The 21,999-nt window shown below is 40.4% G+C and overlaps 1 protein-coding gene across 4 annotated transcripts in view; it reads left to right on the top strand.

The window, feature by feature from the left end:
• MSRA (methionine sulfoxide reductase A) overlaps positions 1–21,999 on the top strand; it is a 274,249-nt gene that overhangs the window by 15,198 nt on the left and 237,052 nt on the right. The window contains exons 1-2 of one of the 4 annotated variants that reach the window (XM_066995099.1): positions 6,139–7,017; positions 7,112–7,728. The exons of the other annotated variants lie outside the window; for them this stretch is intronic. The gene's annotated coding sequence lies outside the window, so the exon portion shown is untranslated. Of the gene's footprint in view, positions 1–6,138; positions 7,018–7,111; positions 7,729–21,999 lie in introns of those variants that run through there. 4 annotated transcript variants of the gene reach the window in all.

Here is a 21,999-nt window from a genome sequence, read left to right as displayed (position 1 = left end):
CCTTGCTTCTTAGTATTGAGTGGGTTAACAAATATGTTTTTGCATCAAGTTGTCTAAATTCTGTACTATTTGATTTAATTTGGTCCCCTGTGCTGTACTGTGTCATCAAATTGCTTTTCAAAGTACCTGAAGGATGTTCTGTTTTGTGGAGTAGGATACCATCCCACTCGGTAGGTTGGATTCAGACTCTGAGTACCAAGCATGGGCACTGCAGGCTCTTTCTATGCCAATAAATTAAACTATATGGGGGCCCTGCCCTGTGGATGTTGAGGACTGTAGGTGTAGACGCCATCCTTTGTGGCATACAAGCGTGGTGTGGCTGTGGCTGGGCTGGTGGCAGAGGTTCAGAGGATGGGACCTGCAGCCACAAAACACCCATCTGCGGGACTTCGGTGTCTCCACGCATTGGTGGTGCAAAGTGCAGACTTTCTGAGCTGTCCATTTAAATGACTAAATTTCTGCTTGAGGCATCATGAAGGAGTCACAGGAGTCATCGTTGTGTTGAGCATTTCACATGCCAGTATTTAATTTAATTTACAACAATTAAAAGTAAGCTTTTTGAATGAGAGAGAAAAAAGAGACCATTGAATATATATCCTATGTGTGTGGATATATGTGCACAGGCATTCCTGGGTACTGCTGTTGTAAAAATAAGTCATTCTAGTTTCATTAAATATAATGCCGATTTAGAAGTGGAAAATGAGTAAAAAATTGCTCTCTCAGGGCTGATTACTGGATTCAGGTGAGGAATTGTGAGATACTAATCTCTGTAGAACCATTTAAAACATTTAGATTGTGAGAATATAATTGTTGAAAAGAATGTTGAACACAAAATAAAGCCCTTTGTACTTGAAATTTACAACAAAGCTCTTGCTCAGTGCATAACAAAGAATATGTTCTTATTCCTTACACATGGACTGGCAATTATGAGAGGGTAACCTGACCGCATTTTGGAAAAATTCTCTGTCTTGTTAATTTGATTTTTCAGAGAATCCTTCTTCATAATCGCTGAAGATATTGAGACTTTCTATCCACTTCATTACAAGTCTATTTTCAATATACCCAAGTTAACTGTAAGTGGATACCATTACGAATAACTACTTCTACCTAAAGTGCTATGCATATATTTTTCATGTTGCACACTGTAATTGCTTTTCTAAATGACAGTCACAAATGCCTGTGAAGCTGAGTTCCTAACATTTTGATTTTTCTAAGTATCTGTTTTTCTCCTGAGATATGAAAGAAAATTATAAACAGTTAAGGGTACCAATGATGTTTAAACTTCCATGTAGTACTTTATAAATACAATGTATGCATCTAAAGTGTTCTGAGTGGCACTGGACAAAGAGAATGGGAAGACATTTTAACCTATGAACACAAATTCTCTTAGATATACTCAGGAAAAAAGAACTATCCACATTGCTGGAGAAGAATACACATAGTGAAGACTAATCCATGTATTCTGCACTTTCAGACTGGGGCATCATGCCTGCAGATGATGAGTTGTTGAAGTCTATTCCCACACTGAAATATTTAGGATGTTGTTGATAGCTTCCCATAGGGTTTGGACTTGCCATCTGTTTGCCTTGTGAAGCTGAAGAACACTCACCAGTGTCACATTTGGCCAGCCCTAAAGCCACCGCACTGCAGTGCTGTCTAGGCATGCAGATTTGTTGTGTTGGGTTTCAACGGGATTTAATTGGAACGATCCAGTTGTAGCGTTAATCTTTTTCCACGGCGTCACTTGACTACTGCAGCCTCCCACAGAAGAAGCTCCAATCGCGCATCCATTATGTTGTCGAAATGATAAATGAAGGTGGTAAGTGGTCAGCTGCCAAGGAAGACCGTCTGTCCTCTAGGAAAGTTAATTGGGTGCGTGCACAACGATGCAAAAGTGGCTGTCACAGAATCATAGAACGGCTTGGAAGGGACCTTAACGATCCCCCAGTTCCAACCCCCTGCCATAGCAGGGATGCCACCCACTAGATCAGGTTGGCCAAGGCCCCGTCCAACCTGGCCTTGGACACCTCCAGGGATGGGGCATCCACAACCTCTCTGGGCAACCTGGGCCTCACCACCCTTGGGTAGTCATAGGTTGCCCCTGCCAGGGACATCTCATCAGGCAGCTGATGGCTCACACTGGGAGCCTGAGGACCTGAGGAACCCTCTGGAGGTCCACATGGGTCTTGACCTTCATGCTGGGATTGCTCATGCATTCAGAGGCCTTTTCTCTTGTTTTCTTTAATATTTTTTCCATTTTTTGTGGTTAAACCTGGAGATGTCTACTTACTTCAGCTGTTGCTATCTCCATTTGCTTGTTCTGCATTGCCACTATTTTTTTTTCCACATACTTCTGTCAGTATTCCTTGTTCTTTCATATTGTTCTCTGTTATAGCTACATTCACTTATTTATGGAATCTTAGATCTTTACCAATGTTTGGCTATTTAATAATAAATGAAAACAGAAAAGAGGAGAGTCATCAGGCAATTGTTACCATCTCCCCATAAGAACGGCCCAGGCAAAAGTTACATTTTTCCTGACACTTAATGTATTTCACCTTTTAATAATACATCAAGAAAGCATCTGGCTCCAAAGTCAGACTCCTAAAAAAATCTCTGCCTTGTTCTCAGAAGAATTGTTTCACTTATATCTAAAGGGAATGCCTAGACCTGCTAACAGGAGTGTGAGAGCAGAAATACTAGTAGAGGTAGCCCTGACTTGACAAAAGTGCCATATTAAGAATGTGTTTATTCTTAAGAATAAAGTATCTGGGGGAATATCATGCACATGCTGCTTATGAGCAGTGTTCTCATTCCAGGTGTTCAGAGCGACGTTCATTGATTCACAGTGGGTAGGTGGGCTGCCAAGGAAGACAAAAAGGGAGAGGGGAAATGCACCCAACATTTTTTTTTTTAAGTAGCTGTTTGGGATTAAAGTGTCTTGATGAGTTTTCCAATGGATAAAGTCTGCTTTATGTGTACAAATACTAATTAGCATTTGTAGTTTATATTATCAGTATTTAGGCGTGCATTTACTGTGTTTCATGTGAAAATGTAGGCCTGTGTTTTTGACTTTTGTACAGCATTCCCATACATTGATTTTCCTCATAAAACTTGCCAGGTAGCCTGTATGTTTGCCTTCTCTGCAAGCAAAGAAAATAAGTGTACTTCCTTCCAAATGTGACAGCTTAAGTGAATGGCTTATTTCTACACGTAAGTTTTCCACTTGCTCATTTGACAGGTGTACTGCTATGGGTAGCCAGGTGTATGACTTTAGTGAGACACAGGTGTGCTTGAGTGAGGTGGAAAAATAAGTGAATAAAGGAATTTTGAGAAAAGACAGAGTAAGAAGACATCAGGAGGCTTTGGGGAGTAGAATTTTACGTGAGCAAATTGCAAGGGGACAAAGTGAAAAAGACAGAAAAAAGAATTTGAATTGAGTGATGACCAGGGCACAGATAAATATATATATATATATATATATAAAACAAATTCAGAGAAGAAAATATGAAATTAATATCTAAGATACTGAAAAAGAATAAAGGTGTGGATTTTTCTTTGAGCGTGTGGATTTAGATGGTGTTGAAGGACAGAGCTATGCGTTGTTTTGTAATGGTAAGCCTGAAGATGATCAAGTTTGCACTGGAGATGGATAGGAGAATATTTGGGAAGAAAGATGAGGAATCCAACTTTATATATTGTGCACTGCAAGAGGATGTAATCGAAGAAATATCAGGAGGATAGCTGGAGGTATGAGAATGTTCAAGAGAAAAATGTTGGAGTCAGAGTACTTTATACAATCCCTAATGTAGAGCCTGGTGGCATGGGAGTGGATCAGGTTTCATGGGACTTGAGTGGTGTACCAGAAGGGAAGAGGAAGGGGCTGACATTAGGATGGTGGGAAGCCAAGGGGCAACAAGGAGAAAATCGAAGAAGCCAGTGGTAAGGCAAACGACTGGCAAAGAACATTGAAAAAGTCACAAAACAAAATGTGTGGAGAAAGTTTTGCAGTTTCTTTCCATCTGAAGGTTATTGGATTTAGTGGTACGCTAGATAAGTTGGGGCTGGGAGCTTATTTATGGAAAAGCAGAGGAATTGTTTGTGTTGAGAGCTCAGAGAGGAGGAAGATGCATCTTGGAAGGTGTTACTGAGGGTGGTGTAAGCAGCGCCGGTGGAGTGGAGCAGAAATGCAATCGCAGAGTATTTAAGAGACAAGAGTGGGAATTAGGAGAGTTACAGTAAAGTACACAGTTGAAAACATGCTATACGACAAGAAGAGGGTAGTCATTTCTGCAAATGAGACCCCTTGTGTTTGGAGCAGTGCATATTGAAAGATAAAATAAGGCTCTTCATCATATTAGCAAGGCTGTCCACTTCTGGAAAGTATTTGGCTGCTGGGAAATACATTTGGTTTTCCTGCCTTACTTTCAGCAAGAATAATGTTAAATAGTTAAAATTGTTCATCTCTACTGGAATTGCATACGTTTTGGAACATACTCAAAATACTATGTTGTCAATACATACAGCTTTTGGAGGAAGACTAATTAAAAGATGAGTTTCTAATGATGACTGTTGGAGTAGTGTAGCCTTTCAAAAGTAATCCCACTGACAGTAATTTCTGTGAGATCTTTTTGTTCCCATGTTGATGCCTGACGGTCTTTCAGTAGAGGCGAACTGACATATTAGAGTTTTCTGTCAAGTTCACAAAGAGAAGAAATAGAAAAATTATATATAGGTTTTTTTTTTCCAACTTGGCCTGTCATAGTGATGCTAGATGTTAACTAAGTTGATAGGATGTGCAATATTTTGAGACAAAAACATTATTTTAAAGTTAACGGTGATTTTTTGGGAGTTGGAAGGCTACTGGGAATAACATGGGTAGATCTGTTATGGTCATTGGAAACTGGGAACTTGGCAGGATGTCCCATGTATCCACCTGTCTGCAGGTTGGATAGTTTTGCCTAATTCCTTACAGATACGTTACAGATACGTACAGATACGTTTGTTTAACGTATTTTTGAAAAGTGCCATTAGTTCAGAGTACACAACCTCTCGTACATAGCAGTTGTTCTCTTTATAAAGTTTTTTCTTAAGGCCTAAACTAGACCTGGTTTTGGTTTAATTTATTTTGTGTGTGCTTTTCATGGTAGTTACATCGAACGAGTTACGTTCTCCCTTTTAGTACCTTCTCTGTACCTTCGTCTGTTCTCTTGATAGGATAGGGGTAGTGCGGGATTTTGTTCTGCTTTCAGAACTGAGATGTGGGTATCTTCGTATGGGTACCTCAGCGTGCTCTGGGTGAGCTCCCGTCGTGTTCCTCGTACTACGGGCTTCCTTGGGCTGCTCCTTGAGCCAACCGAACTTCAGCTCTGAGTCAAAGCCTTGGGAAGACTGGAGCCCTGGTTCCCAAATAACAACCGAGCTCAAAACATCCGGGACTCTATACTGAGCCTCTTAACAAAAACCCCACTGGTATCCATAAACTGTAAAAGATGCACTGTTAGGGAAGTTTATTTTGTGCATAATTTATTGTGCTCGTGGATATAAATGCATGTACTTAAAATTTGGCATTCTGCCTTGGCAAATAGCTTATAGATAAAAGAAAGTGTATTCCTGTAATTCTCCTCGTACGAATCCTAGTCATTTCAAGCATCTTGAATGGAGCTCGAAATATAATTTCCTATCCTTAAAGTTTTGAAATGAATCGAGTGATTTTCCCCCAAAGGTAGCTGTCCATGCAGAGCAGTTTCTCCTGTGCATGCCACAACAAGAACTTGTGCTTTCGAATTGACGGATGACATCATTGGCATCTAGAGATGTGGGGAGTTTGCAAAGCATTGCTTTTGTATTTGCTGGCTGGGATCAGATTGAGTATTAACTTTCAGCTGATTTTTAATAACGTTGGCATTTAGAAGGACAAGTAGTTTTCAGACTGGAGTTCAGAAAGTTAAAACGTGCACGACTTTCGAATGTGATCTTAATTCAAATCTATACGTCTCCTGCTCCTGGCATCTTCCCATGATTCTCCGGAGGAGAGAAGGAAAACATATTATTTTAAGGAGTATTTGGTACTTATTAAAATTACACATACGCCCGCCTTCAAAAGAATCTTGATTTACTGCAGGTTGTTCATGTGTCGCATGCGGACATTTTTAGAGAACAGATTTCTTATCACTGTGAACAGTGAATGGCTTCCGGAGCTCCACGATCAGGGAGCAAAAAACGTTATATCCCTTGTAAAAGGTAGGAAACCATGAAATCTATAAGCCGATTTGGCAGAAGCAGCGCGTGTTGGTGCCAAGATTTGGTGACTGACCCACAGTTTCCTGTTTTTAAATCTATTAATTGATTCGCAAAGAGCATCTTTTGGAAACAAGAACTCCGACAGCCTGGCACAGGCTGGAGCTCCGCCAAGACTGCGCGGGAAGGTTGCCATGCTGGGAGCGAGCGAGCGAGCGAGAGAGCGAGCAGCCGAGGAAAGAAAAAAAGGCAAGACTTGGCACGGCTCAGTCAAATCAGCTTCTTTTGTCTGCTTTCTCGGCTTGAGCTTCGGGAAAGAAAACCGTCCTGGGGTACAGAAAAACTCAGAACTTTCTGGTTTTCAAACTTAGCTAGCTTTTTAAGTCTCTTGGGCTGTCTGAAAGTGGTGGTACATGAAATGATGCTCAGTTGCCAGTGATAAGAGAAATAAAAGACTTCTTTAATGAAGCCTCCACAATGTCAGTTTACACATATGGGAAATGCGATATTTGATTTTTTTTTTTTGTGTGTCTGATTAAACTGTAAGGGAGCCGAGTAACTTGGAAGATTACAGAGGGAATACCTCAATAAAGAGGGAGAATTTTCGTTTTCTGCAACAACAAAAAAGTTTTCATCGACACGAATGTGCTTTAAAACCAAATCTGACCTCCTTCGGAATATGTTCAGAATGGGAATTTCGGCGTTTCTCCCACGTGTGCTACAGATGCTAACTTTTAATGGAACGTCCTTAAAGATTTCATCTGACCCAGCAGTGGAGTAAGAGTAGAGGGAAAGTTGTGACATCTTAACATAAAAGTAAGTATGTTCTTAAAGCAACAATATTTATTTTTGCTGCTTCATGCTGTCCTAGCTCCATCTCCCAGCTATTAGTGACAACACTGAAGACCAGCAGGGCAAGCCGAAGACACCCAGACTACGCCTGAAGGGCAAAACAAGAAATGAGAGCCTGGTTGTTTTGTTGCTGCTCTGAAGCATCTCTTCCAGAGCATCTCAGTAGAGAGCACAGGAAATTGCTGAATTTTCTTCTGTTAGAGGAAATAAGGGGTGGAAAAATATTGACTTCTGCCAAGTGAGGAATGTTTGAAGATGACAGAGCTGGATTTGAACTGATGACACTGGATATAGAAACTTCAATTTGTAGTTGCAGTACCTGTTTGCTGTCAATTGTGAAAAAATCTGCTCTTTTTTCATACGTGGATTAAAAAAATCTGTGACGACTGAAGCGTGGATGTCTTTTGATTTCAATAAAATTAAGGACCTAGAAATCCATTGTTTGTTTTCTCCAAGGGTGCCTGGATTTTCAGTGAGACAGGTACCTTATTTCTGATTTCATAGGAACAAATACTAGTATCCTGCCTATTAGGCCTGGATGTGGTTGGATTACACTACTTCTGCTGTGACAATCAGCATTATTATTTCAGAGAGTAACTGTAAGGCATAGATTTTTATGGATCGTCTTCACTTATAGTAAGTATCATACTATCCTTAAAGAATAGATTGTTCACCCTGTAAGATGTGTAATTTCTAACGTGCTGCAGAAGTACACTTCCCTAATTCTTCTTGTATGCTGAAGAAAAGAAACAACATTAATGAAAAGCATTTTTGCAGTGATGTGTTTTTATTTTAACCTGTACATCATGGGATTTTGATTATTAGACGACAGAAATAATTGGCCTTTTTGATTACGGGAAAGAGCTTACTTAATATTAAATTAAATTGGTTTTATAGCAAGACGTGTCAGATTTTTACTACATCAGTGAACCTTTTGAAAGATACTATAGCTAAATAGTGGTTAAGATGCTGTTGTGATTGCCATGTGATTTACTGAAGCCTTTTAATATGGTTTGTTAGTGATTTTTGAAGAAAGTGTCTCCATCAAATGATCTATCTAGCTTATAAAAATAACAATCCTGTCTTTCTAAATTGTTGTATTCTACACAGAATTGTTAAAATAGGCATCCGCAACAGATTGCAAATTGATTACGCAGTGGAAAGGAAAGGTTTGAGTGAGTCCAGTTTTGCTTTCTGTGTGGGTAGCTAGTGTGTTGTTCATTCCTGCACAGGCATTAACATGTGATGTGATCGGGGAAACAGAGCTGTGATGGATGCAAGTTTGCACTCCGAATACTATAGTAAGTTTGTCTATCTGTGTACTTATTCTGAAAGGAATTTCCTGTATTTCTCTGAAATACTATGTAGTCTCAAAGCATGTGCTATTTTCTTTAATTACCATATGTTACAAGAAATATTTTAATGGATATTCCTATTAAAAGTAAAAAAAAAACTAACACCAAAAACACCAAAAAACAACAACTGAAACCAGTTATTGTGGTTCCTCTAAGTGAAAACAAACTCTAAATATTAGAAGAATAGCCATATTTTCTTTCCTGAGGATTTGTATAAATTTCATAAATGATTTCTCAGGTTTTAAACATGATCAACATGTGGGTCTTTGCAGTGCATTTACAAACGGTAATGTTTGTGCAAATGCTCGAACACATACTGCCACTGAAGTTATTTGGAAAGCAGATACTACAGTTTTGAAAATTTTATTTTTCTTTGAAATGTCCAGTCAGGACACTTTGTTTTCTTAAATGAGATGTACACTATTGCAGATTTCTTTTGGCTGGCCCACATAATGAGGAAAGTATTTTTTCTTTCTTTTAAAGGTACACCTAAGTCTTATTTTCATAAAATATCCCAATTTGGCAAATGAAAATCAAAATTTGAACTGCATAGCTTGAACTGTTGGGTTTGGAATGTTGATGGAATTGTATGAAAATTTACTTTGTGGGCGTAATTTGATGTGGTTTGTCATGTCTGTGTATTTTATTTAGGAACTATCATAATTTGGAGATTTCTGAATACTTGAGTCAGATCATTCATTATCACAGTTCATTTATGATCCTTAATTTTTGGCTAAGCTTAGTAACTTCTTAAAGGAACAATTTTTGTTTAATTCTTAAAAATCATTAACAGATTGATTAATAGTATTGAGTTGAATAATTAAAAATAAAAAAAGTAAAAAATTAAAATGCCTTCAGGTGATATATTTCAGTGTGGAGGTGAGGATTAAGGTTTAGGATTTTATTTGATTTCTCTTATTAAATTACAGACGCTTAATATTATTTAACGTTTCATACTGTAAAGGGCCCGTGTCTCATCCCCATGCATGGTTGCAAGATTGAATTGAGCGCTTACTGTGAACCAGTGTGTTTATAGGACAGGGAAGAGAGAGGCAGTTCCTCCATGTGACTATAGATTTTGCCTAAATATGGCCGTAGGGGAATAATGGAAGTGTTAAAGTACAGTGTATGCAGACTTATCATATTGTTTTACATAAAATGCCTAAATCCATGGAAAATGTTGAAGATTGCCTCAGTATTCTGTGCATGGTGGGACTCCAGATCCTGCCATTGGCGAGGTGCTCTTGTCTTGGTAAATGGTAAAAACCATTAGTGCATTGCTAATATTTTAACCGTAATTGCAGGAAATCAGGGGAGGTTTAGGTTGGAAATGAGGAGACATTTCTTCTCAGGAAGAGCAGCCAGGCATTGGGACGGGTTGCCCAGGGAGGTGGTGGAGTCACTGTCCCTGGGGGTGTTCAAGGAAAGGTTGGACGTGGTGCTGAGGGACATGGCTTAGTGGGTGACATTGGTGGTAGGGGGATGGTTGGACCAGGTGATCTTGGAGGTCTCTTCCAACCTTAATGATTCTGTGATTTTGTGAAAGTCCAAGCTGGAAAACTGCAAGGAACCGCAGGAAGAAGGCTGTGGTATTCTCTTTCTTATCATCTATTCCTTACCATAATTTGACATCAATTTCTTCTCCAGTTGTCCAGTTGTGTTGAAAGCAAACACAGACCTTTTGTTTATTTTCCTTAAATCATTTGCCCAGTACTGTATGTGCATGTGCTGGTTAGATTCTCAAGACTGCAAACGTGCGTAGGGTATTGACTTTGGTGTGATTCCACTCGTTTATTCCAGCTGAAGGTATAGGCCACAGTCTTTATCTGTGCAATAGAAATGTTGAGTGAAATCAAAAGTCTTTTAGCGCGTAAGTGGGTTAAGTCACTTTTGTAACGAATGGGAAGCCATGAGCATCCTTAGGTGATTTAGAGAGCTGTCAAATAGGTCATGTAAATCACTCTCTTTATTGACCATTAAAGCAACCCAGGGCAACTAGTTTAGACTAAGACATCTGAAGTATAGATCTTTAACTTTCAGCGAGGTCAGATGCTTAATAAGATAGTTTACATAAAAGGAAGGCTTAAAAAAGAAAAGTGACAGCAATTATCTATACAGGCTTGTGCTCCACTACAATGCGGTATTTGCTGCGCCCAATTTCAAGGTTAAGAAAAGAGGAAGCAAGGACACTAAATTAAAAGAAGACGAAAACACTAATTCGTAACATTTTAAAGTTGTTGAAATCAGAATTTCCTTGGCTGTCTAAACTCTGTAGGTCCTTCGTTTGCCAACGGTATCACTTAAGTCTAAAGGAATACTGGAGAAAGTAGGCAGCTGCTGCTAAAGCTTAATGCCAGGAGCACTGAGGCAGGAGTTGTGAATCTCAGCATCTCTCCTACCAGACTGCTGCCATTTCGGCTGAGCGTGGACATATCATAAAACAACAGCACTGCAGTCTTTGCATTGCAAGTTTTGATATCTAGGTGGAGAGACACCCTCAAAAGCAAAATAAAATAATTTAAAAAAATTGTTCCCTTCTCTTTAGTATTTTTTCAGTGAAGGTAAAAAATATCCTTGAAGATGTGAAGGAGTGGTGACACTTCTTATGTTTTCCGTATTCCTAAATATCTTGAAATGAATTAGTTTCATTTTTTTTTTTCTAGTTAGAAGCCTCATACACCATATAATTTTCCCAAGTATATATGAAGGGGATACTTTACACTCAAGGCCATTCCTCCTCTACCCCAGGTGTTTTTTCTATTTGATTTTGTGTTACAATTTGATTGTTTTAGTAGTGGTAAATTCAGACACAGAATAGCTTTGAAAGATTGCTGACTTCTTTTGAGAACAACATGGCAAGCTCCCTCCTTTGGCATTCAGAGTCCAGGTGGTCTTCTGCAATCTGCTGGTCCCGTTTTGTTCTTAATACCTATGTGTAAGTCCAAATGTAGTCCTCTATGAAATATAGGCCTAGATCTAAGGCCCTTGTAGAGGCTGAAGGAGATATTCAGGTCTTGACACCTGAGTTGGTCTCCACCATTTCTCCTCTTCCACTGCCCTCCTTTGCGACTATTTCTGACATAGCTTTAATATCACCTTATTCCCAGCACTGATGCTATTATTATGGTGTCATGGGTGTGAAGGAAACTCTGTCTTTACAGAGAAATGGAATATCTGTTTTTCAAAGAGAATCTGTGCATTGCTTTTCCACAAACCCTAAAGTACCAGCTTACCAGAAGTTCCTCTTGGTGCCATCTTCATTCTTCTGATAATGGTGGATAGGACAAGAGCTTTTGAGGGAAATCACTTATGAACTCTGGGGAATTCAGGTGCCGAACAGCAGTATCTAGTATCATTTTAGACATCCTAGGCTCCCTGAGATGTCTCCGTGGAGCTGGCAGGTATGGCCCAGGGCATGCAACAGGAGAACTTTTGGAATTACAGCTGAAGCCAGGTGAGATGCCTTGGAGCCCCTGAAATGGTACAGGGCATTTGGAGTTGTGTTCTTCTTTGTCATTTCACAAGTGAAGACTAGATACATTTTGTAAACATTATTATTATTATTATTATTAATCAAATATTTGATTCCCAAAGTCAGTTTATGTAACACAAAGGACCGTGGCCTTACCAATTAAGGTAATCTATCTCCTGAGACAACGGCAAGAGGATTCATGAGTATAGGATCAGGATTCCTCGTGGCATGTCCTCTTAGGCTTATATTTTGGCATCCTAACACCAGCCTTAACACTACTTGTTCAAAGATGTGCATTAATTTGCATGTCTCAGATTCTTTTTTCTTTCTCTTTTCAACACGTCTGCTTTTCTCTAATCTCTACAACTTGCAGTTTCAAGAAGACTGATTTAGTTTATGGCAATTGGTTTAGCTAATTCTGCTGTGTCTCCAGTCTTCCCTCGTTCCTTTTCAGGTACTCAGCACATAAAGAAGTTTGTTTAAAAAAAGAATTCCTTTCTCAGTGAGGGACTCAGAGAAGGTTCACGGGGTGACCAACGCATCCTCTACCTATTCCAGGTAAAGGGTTAAGTTGAAGAGTTCAGTCTTGGGCTTCAGAAATCCCAAGAGGTTGGTAAAGGTATCTGAGTACACTGTGCTTGTGTTAGGACTTCTGTACTCTGCAGCCATTCTTTGCCAGCCTCCGGAGGTGTTTGTGTTTCCAGGGCAATTGGTGGTGTGGTACACGAGAGCACAAAAAGAAAATAGGGCTTGAAATGTATGTGTTAATGTGTGTGAATTAGGATCATTTTGGCCAATAGCACAAGAAATTGCAGAAATAGCACAGAAGTGCACAGTGTTGCAGAAAAGTGGTGGGCTCTGATTTCCCCAAAATATTTTGATTCAGCCAGGACAGCGGGTACTGCCAGCCTGTGCTGTCGGGGTATGGTAGGAAATGCACTGCGTACAACTTCTGGCCTGAATTAGATACCAAGAAGTATGTGTCTCTCCACCTTGGCAACCTGTTCTGAAGAACAGCACGATCTGTCCTGACTCCATGGCCACTTGTGATCAATGTGACTGCTAATTTGCTTAGGGAAATTGTCCAAAACAGAAGACTGTCATCTCTTCTCCTAACCTCTTATTTCTGGTGACCTCTTCAGCCTACGTAAAAGTCTTGCCTTGTCTGAAATTGAAACCTCTGTAGTACTGATTTTTTTATTTTTTATTTTTTATTTTTTAAATCAGAAAGTATAAAGCATCTGTACGACACTGCTCTAACAACTTGCTTATGAAGTGTGTTGAGAAAATTAGAGAATAGTCATGGAACTGGAACATTACTATTTATTCCTTATTTATCAGAAGACTGGATGGAACATCTGCGGGGACTTCAGTTTGCTCTTTTCTCAGATGTATATTGCTGTGTGTAAAGCAGTTGTAACAGGTAGAAGTTTCAAACATGGGATCCCCTACTAACAAGCTGTTATTGGGGCTATTAATATACGTTCATCATAATATTAAACACAGAATGGTTTGGGTTGGAAGAGGCCTTAAACATCATCTAATTCCAACCACCCTGCCACGGGCAAGGAGTTTGATTTAATCTTTCATATTAATTACTATTAGAGGAATGAGAGGAGAGGGATACAGAAAACATTGTCTATGATCTTGCATCAAAACGGAGCATTTCCTTACCTGTGCCTGTAGACAACACACTTAACAGTTTTCCTGATACGTCACAGGGGTTTAATCCCAGTTTCCCTACTGCAAAATGCCAGCTTTTGCTTTCCACACTGATAGATTTCCATTGGTATTGATTTTACAAAGCAAGCCATCATCCCCGTTACATCTCAGCACAGCACCAAACGTGCAGGGGAAGAGTGCTTATGCGAGATGAAAGGCTTTTATGTGGATTTTGTTTTGGATGCCCCACAGCTGTGTTTTTTTCCAGTCCCACACACAGGAATAGGAATGAGGTCTGGTTTGCTTGTTCATCTAAAACATAGCCGAGTGCAAACGGAGAAGTCTCCGGGGTCCTTACTTCTACGTAGGTAGTACAGTGATGTGATGTCTCAAACTTTTATTTTCCAGTGAGAGTGATTTGGTAACGTGGATTGCTGTCCGTTTAACATTAACGTTTGCACAGGCTCTGAGGAGAGGACACAGACAAACGCGTATAGTCAGGAAAAGCATATTCAGAAAACTCTTAATGATGTGTTTGCAGCTCTTTGATAGAAATATTTGGAACTGAGCATCAGAGGATAGGAAGTTTTGCACTGAATTAGGCAGTGTCCACTGATAGAAAAATCTTCTCCAAGGAATGTATTGCAGCATAGCATCAAAGGCTTGTTTTGGTAAGTTGCCCTGTTTGTAAAGGAGCAGGGTAGAGTTTGCTGCCTGGCTTGCCATGAATTTATGTTGTATCCTGTTCCTAGTCGGAGAGCGTTGTGTTGTTCCGTCCTTGGTTATGGATTTACGAATTATGTTCACTGTCTTTCAAGGAGAGCACAACGTGCTGCACCCCATATCGAGGAAGCAGGGTGGATTTCAGAGAAGAAAGGGAGGACCTTTTCTTTACTTGTAGCTATTATTTTAAAAGGCTTGCTACGGATAATGTCAGGTATTTGCAGTGTGGGAAGTGGAGTAGAAGCAGTGGATGCTCTTGGTTGTTTGCTTGTCTGTTGTTATACAAAGACAACAACACCACCTCGCACAAAGCCTCCCCAGTGCCCTGTGCTGGGATGTTTGTGGTTCCATGTGAGGTTGAAGCAGCCACACAATCCTTGGTTGTGAAAGCCAGAGCAAGCCAAGCTCCTTGGCTACAGCCAGCTGCGATTCCAGGAGACAGCCAGTGATGACGGAGGATTTGCCTTCGGAAGGCAGGTGTTTCTTCAGAGATTTGTTGTTGGTGGTGCTTCAGGATAAGAAAGCAGAGACGGGATCGTTAGCGGTGTGCAGGCGAATGCCGTATGGAGCCTGCTGCCAGCAGCGGCACGTTGCTGCAAGTGCTCTGCTCTTTGCACGACAGCTAACACTGGCTTATTTCTGCCGTTAAAAGAGGCCAGCACGTGTAGTACTTTGTCCAGAGCTTTATCTAGCAAGCGAGAATGTTGTAAGAGTAATCCCGTATGGCTGCATGCTGACCTGGTGCCAACGTATCCGTCTGTGGCACTATCCAAGGAATTTGGGCATGGGTACCTGGTAGCAAGCTGGGAACCAACCATCATAACCTATAGACAAGAGGTTTATGGTCTCCAGACAACATGAAATTACATATAGCTGCCTTTCTATTAAATTTAGTACAGTTGTGATGCCTTTGAGGAACTTGAGATGCTTTCTTCTCACACGGTTACATTTACGGTTCTTGTTTTCTGTTTTTGAGCTCCTACATTTTGTACTACCCAATGTAGTAACTTTTTATAAAGGAGTTTATGCAACGTCTGTATTCTTTTTTTTTCCTTTTTTAAGCTATGATTAAATTTGTAACCTCTAGCATTAGTGTAATTTTGAATTTAAGATATATTTTGCTATTGTAATAAGATACATTTTCTTAGTGTAAAGTTTTTCCTTTCATATGGATTCACGCTGCACAATATAATTCCTTATATGCTGTAATAACACTTTTCTGTATAAATTAATCTGAAAGGGCAATGTTAAAAGTTGTTATATATGTAGTGAATGAACAAGTTGGAGGAGAGAAAGCAATATGATTCCCTGCAATACTGTCACACTATCTCTTCTGTAAATTGCTGTGTTGCGGGAGGCTATTGTGCTACTTACTTTTGTAGTTGGGAAACATTTTATTTAATTCAGATGCTGACATAATGAGTGCTCTGCTGTAATGAATATTTGATGTGCTTATGTTAATGTAAATGCACAACTGGCTTGCCAGTTCTCCTCAACCATTATAACTTTTCAGAAAACAATTTTGAGAGTGATGCAGTTTGTCTGCACGATGCATTTTGATGAAAAGGGAGAATATTTTTATGGACATCTAGTTAACAACTTTTAGAATTCATTTTCTCTCGTGGTCTTGGCTGTTATTCAGAGAGATTTTAACTTGAAATAGTCTCTTTGGGCTCTCATGAGAGAATTGGGCCAGGATCAATATCTACAGCGTAGGTATGTGGGACTCATTACTCTCATTTTCCTTCATAGTCAGCAGACAGATGTAGGCACTTTCAGGCAAATTTATTCATTATATAATACAATGCTATTGGAGCCTCAGGTGGAATAGTTCCTGGTAAAACACAGTATCTTCTCATTAATTTGCTTGTGGAAGTGCTGAATTATGGCTGAGGTGCTCATAAGCAGTGAGTTTGTAAATCAAAGGCTTTCTTTAGCTTTCCTAGTCTGGACCAAATAAATATGAGCAGTAACCATGATGCTTTGTAGGCACATAACTACAACTAGCCCGTTGTGTGCCCATGTGTGTGCACGAGCGCGTGCCCGTCCCCTCTGGGTGATGCCATCAAGATGCTCTGTCCCATGGGAGACACTGCAGGAGATGGTCTGTGAGCAGATCTGGCACCTTCTCCAGGTCTTTGCCCCGTTATTCCAGTGCCCTGCCAGTGGTAGGGCACGCTTTGGAGAACTGCACATTTTTTGGTTTGGGTTTTGGCACCAAATTTCCAGAAAAATACGGTCCAACTGGAAACAGTCCAGAGGACAGCAATGGTAGCGATCAGAGATCTAGAAAATGTAATCGGTGAGAAAGCAAATTTGAGTTGTTTAGCCTAAGGAAGAGAAGACTGAAGACATGGTAACACTATTCAGTTATGCACGAGGCTGTAGCAAATTGGAATAATCTGCTGTCTGTGCCTGTGGTGGCTAAACCAAGGCATAGTGGGTTTAAACCGTGGTAAAGAGATTCGGGTCAGATTTTAGGGAAAATGTTCAAAAGATACGGGCAGAGCAGTACTGGACTAGAGGATCTCAGGGCCTTTGGAGCATGCATCTTTACCAGTCTTTAAACTCAGGTTGGACAGACAGCTGTCAGAGATGACAGCAGGTTACCCTACCTTGAGACGGGTCTACATTTTCTCTTTAGAACCTCCACATCTGTTTTTTATAAAATACATGAAAGACGAGAGATAAAATTAGGTCAACAAGGATGCTTCTTCAACAAACCCTTGTAACATTTGTAAAACTGCGTTCCGCCAGCTGGACTCGCTCCCAATTTGTTCTGCTTCCCAAATGAATCCCTTCGGTGACTGTTGCGGCTGCCGAACGCTGCAGCCCAAAGGAGGCGAGGCTGGAGCAGCTCCGTGCCCGGAGGCACAGGCAGCACCGTGCACACGGGTGGCCACACCACGCCGATCAGCAGAGACAGAAGTGCTCAGCATTCGTGCAAACAAACGCTATCGACGGCCTCATCCTGCTCACTTCTGTTGAGAAGGTGCATTAATGGGAATCCTGCACAGACATAAAACACAGATCCCTGCAGGAGCTAGCACGGACACGCAGTCTATCCAGTATGAGGCCAGTATTTCCCATGCAAACTTTCAGTCTGTTTTCTTACTCTAATTTGCTTTAAAAAAAAAAAAAAAAGTTTATTCTGTTCTCTCTTATCCTTTTCATACATGAAACTCTGTAGTTCCTGCACCTGACTATTATACTGACCCCTATCATGAATGCAGACGTTCTCAGTGATCCTGACCGCACACATTGCTTCCTTCTGGGCTCTGTGTTGGAAGGTGTGAATTTTGCATGTTTTATTTTCCCTTGACTGTTTCATCCTCTGCGATCAGGCTCAGTCCCGGTGGCAGGAATTATGCGTGATATTACTGGAAAACGTTATGACTGACCGTGTCTCGTAATGAAAGGGCACGGTGTTGTGCCCTGGAGTGGCCAGGCTTATATTTGCTTTGTGAATTCCTTTATAAGAAGCTCATTGAAACTAATCTTCTGGGTATTCAGCAGCCAAATGTAGTTTTCAGATGAAAAATTATTTTTAACATGATCAGGTAGTGAGAAAAATCAAAGAACAAGACATAAAAGGTAGGAAGAAAAAAAAAAGTAAAGAAAGGAGGGATATGAACAAATGTTTTTAGGTGAGGTCTTCCGAGAAGTGCCTACATAGATGTTTTCTGTGTTCACCTTTCTCTTGCTATTAGGAACAGAAATCTGTTGATTACAGAAAGTTGCGTTACTACTATAGCATTGATTTCCTTTGCCCTGCATGCCTGTGTAGCAAATGAGCAGCCTTTTATGCTGACAGAGAAAGAAGGGTTTTTCATCTTTGTCCTCTACTGCTGTGGTCTGAGGGAATATAGCCTATTAAAATAATTTAATTTTGGATGACATTTTAAGTGTCAGTAATCCTAACTGTATTGTTATTGCATATCAGAGTTACTTGCACCCTTTACTTGCTTGGTTTTGTAGCATATTTGAAGTTTTCATTTTGTTTGGTATAAACTTGTTGTTTGTTTGCTTTGGGGTAGCTGCAAAATACTTCTAAGCATTTCTGATTCCTCACTTACTGATGTGTGTTTTTGAACTTATCTTTCACATAGGTTTTTTTTTTTTTATAAGAGGAGGAGTGTGTGTGTGTGTCTGTACAAATGTATAAATACGTGTGTGTGTGTAGTGAAAGTAAAACGTTCTGCTTATGTGCCTCTCTGAGATAATTAAATCAATTACAGTTTTCTTTATCGTCATCGGATATCATAGAGCTTGTTTGAATAATGTTTCTGGTCGTAAATTTTCCAGACGCTCTGGTATTCAACATAGTTTGTATACTTGTTTAAGTTTTGAGTGACATTTGCATCAAAGGCTCTGTAATTATTTTATTGTAAATCAATGCAGTTTAATTAGTAATAGATAAAAATGAGACAAACGAATTTGGAAAGTCCTTGTCTGCCCACCCTGTAGAAATATATTTATGCTGGAACTTGGAGTTTCTTATGCTGTCTCTAATTCACTGTTTTCCTAAAAAGTCACTTCTCATTTATGTATAAAAAGTTTATAGATTTAGTTAGCTAATGCAGTTATTGGTTTTAAAATGTGCTTTTAGGCTTCACACAGTCTTTTGTGTAATGCTGTTATATATGCGAGTGGGGAGCATGCTGCATGCTTAACTTGCCTTTCAGAAGGATATGTGAAAATAAGACGTGGTATTTGCATACCTTTTAGGATGAAACCAAAAATCCTGTGAGGCACAAGTGTCAGATATCTGATGGAAAACTGAACGAATTCCCTATGATCCTAAACACTGATGAACTGAAAAGCAGGACCTTGATTTGCCTAAGAGAATCGCTAGCCCCTTTGAGTACCAGGAAGGGGACAATATTTAATAGGGAACAGCCTGAGAAAAGGCATAATTTCTTTTGGCATTTCACCTGAAGTGCGTGGGTTTCGTCCTACCTTTTTCATTGGATGTGTTTGTGAGTGTGCATATAGGTCTGTGGGGTGCTACTTAGCATGCATGAATTGGAGACTTCTGGCTGTGGTTTCATCCATAACTTCAGCTAATGTCATGCCTCCGAATGCTTCTCATTCTCTTTAAGGGTACTTTGGGATACCAGCAGCACGAAAAAGTCCTTCCTGCTACTGAATAGCTGTGAAGCTTCACTATGAAGGTCTCTCCTTCCATCCTGCTTGCATCTTTCCCCTTTCAGAAACATTTACATTACTCCCATGTAGATCCACTTGTAGCCCTGGTGCCTAATGCTGTGGCATCGGGAACAAAAGCAGTGCGGTTGGTACCAGCAATATGAAAGATGATACGTAGCCGTGGATTTATGTCGAAATATTTTAAATGACATTTATTTGCTCTTTCATTGTTTAGAAGGTAAAAGGAAATCTGTCCCACACGAAATTGCATCTAACTGCTACTAAGAGCTTTTATTAAATTTGTGCTTCATTTAATCTCCTCACGTCTCTAATTTTACTTGCTTCATTTGTACTGGCCACAATAAAGGAGGTGATGATGTTTGTTTATTGATCACAGCACCACTCTCCCCTTCACTGTAACGAAACTCAGTAGACCTTCACTTAGTAGCATCAACATCTGAGTTAATTTTTCTCTTGCTTTCCTTTTTATTGAGAATTTAGGTCTTCAAACATTAGTGAGGTGGGGATGGGTCTCTCCTCCCAAGCACCAAGAGACAAGATGAGCGGAAATGGCCTCAAGTTGTCTCAGGGGAGGTTTAGGTTGGATATTATGAGACATTTCTTTACTGAAAGGGTTGTGCGGCATTGGAACAGGCTGCCCAAGGAAGTCATTGAGTCACCAGCCCTGGAGGTCTTCGAAAAATGTGTAGATGTAGATGTACAAAGCCAATGATACACCTGAGAATAATACAGTTTTATGTGTCACCTGCAGATTACTTATGACAGCCTTCCACATGCTTTGGTGGGTCCACCAGTGGTTCCACATGGTTTGGGGGCCATGGTTTGGAGAACCTTAGGGTAAAATCCTTGTCCAAGGAAGTCCAGTAACCCCGTGTAATGGTACAAGGACTTTAATATTGGTGCGTAGGCTTCCCACAGTATCATTTAAATATTTTTAGTACTAATTTAAGAATACCGCTTAGCAGTTTTGTATAAAATTGGCTTTATATAAAATTAAGTGGCTCGGAAGAATTTTTCCAGATGTTGATAGCGCAGTTTTGGCCGAGTCTAAACTTGCATGTCACAAGTCATGCCGCGACTTGACTGCAATAGTGGCACTTGAACCTCTTCTGTCCACACACAGCTTCTTGTTTGCTTCTGTCTGTATTACACAAAACTTCATCTTGTTTGCCAATAAGTGAGATAAAAACCTTCTCCTCCCACTCGCAGCCTAGAAAGCATCATCTTTCTTTTAGTTCTTGATCAGAATTTTTGTCAACTGATTGCACATTTCTAATTCACAATATTCTTAAATGGACAGCTTATGTTTAACATGATGTAAGGATGATTAGAGATATTTTGTGCAATTCAAATATTTTGAAATCAAGCTGTAGTTTTTCCATTGATGATAGTAATTACTCTGAAAATACGTTCATGAAGCAGTTGGAACCCAGCAAGTTCCATGCCTTAGGTAGCAGGAACATGCTTTTGGGGCTTTCCAGATTTGATTTTTGCAGCGTGGCCAAATTTCCAAGCACATATGTTTGAAACTGGGTTTCTAAATCTGTATTCAGGCTTTGATGTTACTGGAAGGTGTAAGAGACTTGTCTTTTTGAAAATCAGGCTCCTCTAATTATCTAGGTAACATATTTTAAAATGTTAGATTCTGTCTATGAATCATTCTCTCCCATTATTAGAGATGACATTTCCATTTAATTTCCCAGTGGGATTCCATTTAATGTTTTCAAAACAACATCAGTTGAAATCATATTTGTTTTGGTTGTTTGCCTTTATAAAGAATTTTTTATTAGAGGAATTGCAAAATTTCTAAAAAAAGAAGAAAGAAATGTATTTGGAGATGAAATATTTGTGTAAGTCCTACTTGTTATTTTCTTTTTAATTCAGTATCTTGAATATATGTCAAACTTGTGAGGCAGCTGTGGAGCATCTAAACATAATATTGGAAACAATTTGGGAGTTTGCTGAATTTTCTTATTTTGATCATGTTGTTATTTAGTGAATCATATATATTAGCTACTATGCGTGAAGCTAATACGCTGGTTTTAAGTTACAGATGATGAAGTCATTTCTGAATGACTTTCAAAGTGATTTTTGGCCCTGAGATGAGGTGGCTTGGACTGACTTATGTCGGTCAGGCCAAGGTGTGGACTCAGGCATCGAGGCACGATGCTCTGAATTCCCCACGCGTTCTGTTCGCCCACAGTGCTGGGACCAGTCCTGGGCCCCCCAGCACTGAGAGACCTGGGCCCAGCGGGGAGAGCCCAGCCCGGGGCCCCCAGGGTGCTGCCGGGCCCGGAGCCCCCGTGCTGTGAGGAGAGGCTGCGAGAGCTGGGGCTGCTCGGCCTGGAGCAGAGGAGGCTCCGGGGGAGCTCCCCCATGGCCGTCAGGACCCGCAGGGAGGTGCGGAGAGGCCGGAGCCGGGCTCTGCTCGGCGGTGCCCAGGGCCGGGCCCAGAGGCCCCGGGCCCAGCCCGGAGCCCCGGCGGCTCCCCCTGCCCCTCAGGCAGCACTGCTGGGCCGGGCGGGT

Source organism: Anser cygnoides, chromosome 3, assembly GCF_040182565.1.
Source record: "Anser cygnoides isolate HZ-2024a breed goose chromosome 3, Taihu_goose_T2T_genome, whole genome shotgun sequence".
NCBI lineage: Eukaryota > Metazoa > Chordata > Aves > Anseriformes > Anatidae > Anser > Anser cygnoides.
This window is presented reverse-complemented; position numbering and strand designations above follow the sequence as displayed.